Genomic DNA, 2,886 nt, shown 5'->3' with positions numbered 1-2,886 from the left:
GTTATTATAAAGAATGTTGTAATGAATAACTTGTTGCATATAGTTTTTAGAACTTCTTGAATTCTTTCTTCACTTAAATTCCTTGCAGTTTAATCACTGAGTGAAAGGGTCTAAACATTTAAATTTTTCAAAAAATATATTGCCAAGCTGATTTCCGAAAACATAAATAATTGACTAATTTCATTACAACCTTGCCAGGAAACTGGAAGAAATTAAATTAAATTGATAAAAATGTTATCTCATTATAGTTTTAAGTTAAACTTTTCTGATTGTTTTGAAGATTGTTCATATTCCCATATATTTGTTACATTTTCTCTTGTGAGTACTGTCTTCTCATTTTTGTTTTTTTACGTTGGCCATTTATCTACTGGGGACTTGTAATTTTTCTAATTAAAATCCTCTATCCCTATACTTTGAAGCGTTTTAATCAGGAACAGATGCTGGATTTTGTCAAATGCTTTTTCTGCATCAATTGAGAGGACCATGTGGTTCTTCTCTCTTCTCATATTAATTTGTTCTATCACATTAATTAATTAGTGAATGTTGAACCATCCTTGTAGCCCAGGGATGAATCCTGCCTTGTCATGGTGGATAATCTTTTTAATGTGCTTTTGGATCCTGTTTGCTAGGATCTTGTTGAGAATCTTAGCTTCCATATTCATTAGTGATATTGGTCTGAAATTCTCCTTTTTGGTAGGGTCTTTGCCTGGTTTGGGGATCAGGGCAATGCTGGCTTCATAGTAAGAGTCTGGAAGTTTTCCTTCTGCTTCAATTTTTTTTGAAACAGCTTCAGGAGAATAGGTGTTATTTCTTCTTTGAAAGTTTGGTAGAATTCCCCAGGGAATCTGTCAGGTCCTGGGCTCTTGTTTTCTGGGAGGTTTTTGATCACTGCTTCAATCTCGTTATTAGATATTGGTCTATTCAGGTTGTCAATTTCTTCCTGATTCAATTTTTGGAGTTTATAGTTTTCCAGGAATGCATCCATTTCATCTCGGTTGCTAAGCTTATTGGCATATAAATGTTGATAATAACTTCAGATGATTATTTCTACTTCCTTGGTGTTCATTGTGATCTCTCCCTTTTCATTCATAATTTTATGAATTTGGGCTTTCTCTCTTTTCTTTTGGATTAGTGTGGCCAATGGTTTATCGATCTTATTGATTCTTTCAAAAAACCAGCTTCTAGTTTCATTGATACGTTCTACTGTATCTCTGGTTTCTACCTCATTGATCTCAGCTCTAATCTTGATGATTTCCCTTCTTATGTGTGGAGTTGGTTTGATTTGTTGTTGATTCTCCAGTTCTTTAAGGTGTAGAGACAGCTGCTGTGTTCTGGATTTTTCAATTTTTTTGAGGGAAGCTTGGATGGCTATGTATTTCCCCCTTAGGATCGCCTTTGCTGTATCCCATAGGCTTTGGACCAAAGTGTCTTCATTCTCATTGGTTTCCATGATTTGTTTCAGTTCTTCTTTGATCTCCCGGTTGATCCAAGCATTCTTAAGCAAGGTGGTCTTTAGCTTCCAGGTGTTTGAGTTCCTTCCGAACTTTTCCTTGTGATTGAGCTCCAGTTTCAAAGCATTGTGATCTGAGAATATGCAGGGAATAATCTCAGTCTTTTGGTATTGGTTGAGTCCTGATTTGTGACCCAGTATGTGGTCTATTCTTGAGAAGGTTCCATGTGCACTTGAGAAGAATGAGTATTCTGTTGTTTTAGGGTGGAATGTTCTGTATATATCTATGCGGTCCATCTGGTTTAATGTGTCATTCAATGCTCTTGTTTCTTTATTGATTTTCTGCTTCGATGATCTGTCTATTTCTGAGAGAGGCGTGTTGAGATCTCCTACTATTTGTGTATTCATATCAATATGAGTCTTTATATTGATTAACAGTTTTCTTAAGTAATTGGCTGCTCCCATATTGGGGGCATAGATATTTACAATTGTTAGATCATCTTGGTGGATAGTCCCTTCAAGGATTATGTAGTGTCCTTCTGTATCTCTGACTACAGTCTTTAGTTTAAAATCTAATTTATCTGAAATGAGAATCACTACCCCAGCCTTCTTTTGAGGCCCATTTGCATGAAAAATGCTTCTCCATCCCTTCACTTTCAGTCTGGGTGTATCTTTAGGTTCAAAATGGGTCTCTTGTAGACAACATATGGATGGGTCCTGTCGTTTTATCCAATCTGCAACCCTGTGCCATTTTATGGGCACATTTAGGCCATTCACATTGAGGGTGATTATTGATAGATACATTTTTATTGACATTGTGTTACCTTTGAAGTCTTTCTTTCTGTAGATTGTTTCTATATTTCTGTTCAATGCTATTCTTGGGCTTTTTCCTCCTTTAAAGAAGCCCCCTTAATAGTTCCTGCAGTGTCAGCTTGCTGGTTGCATAGTCTTTTAAGCCTTGCCGGTCTTGGAAACTCTTTATCTCTACATCCATTTTGAATGTCAGTTTTGCTGGATAAAGTATTCTTGGCTGCATGTTCTTCTCATTTAGTGCCCTGAATATATCTTGCCAGCCCTTTCTGGCTTGTCAGGTCTCTGTGGACAGGTCTGACGTTATTCTGATGGGTTTTCCTCTGTAAGTAAGGAGCCTCTTTGTCCTAGCAGTTTTCAAGAGATTATACCTATAATTATGATTCCTCAATTTGACTATCAGGTGTCGTGATGTTTGAGTAATTGAAGTATGTAGAAATTATATCCATCATATTTTTAAATCAGGTTTGTTCTTATATTTGAGATACTTTCTTAAACAGAAGAGAAAATGCATGGAATGCACATGATTTTATCTTGAATCTATTCAGAGTGACTCTTCATTGGTATTATTTGTATTTTAGTTTAAAGCCTGCAGGACTCAACATCAAGAAGAATATCCTGGGGAG

This window comes from Mustela putorius, unplaced genomic scaffold, assembly GCF_011764305.1.
Source record: "Mustela putorius furo isolate JIRA1106 unplaced genomic scaffold, ASM1176430v1.1 tig00000842_pilon_pilon_pilon, whole genome shotgun sequence".
In the NCBI taxonomy this organism is placed as follows: domain Eukaryota; kingdom Metazoa; phylum Chordata; class Mammalia; order Carnivora; family Mustelidae; genus Mustela; species Mustela putorius.
Note: the sequence above shows the minus strand (reverse complement) of the source record.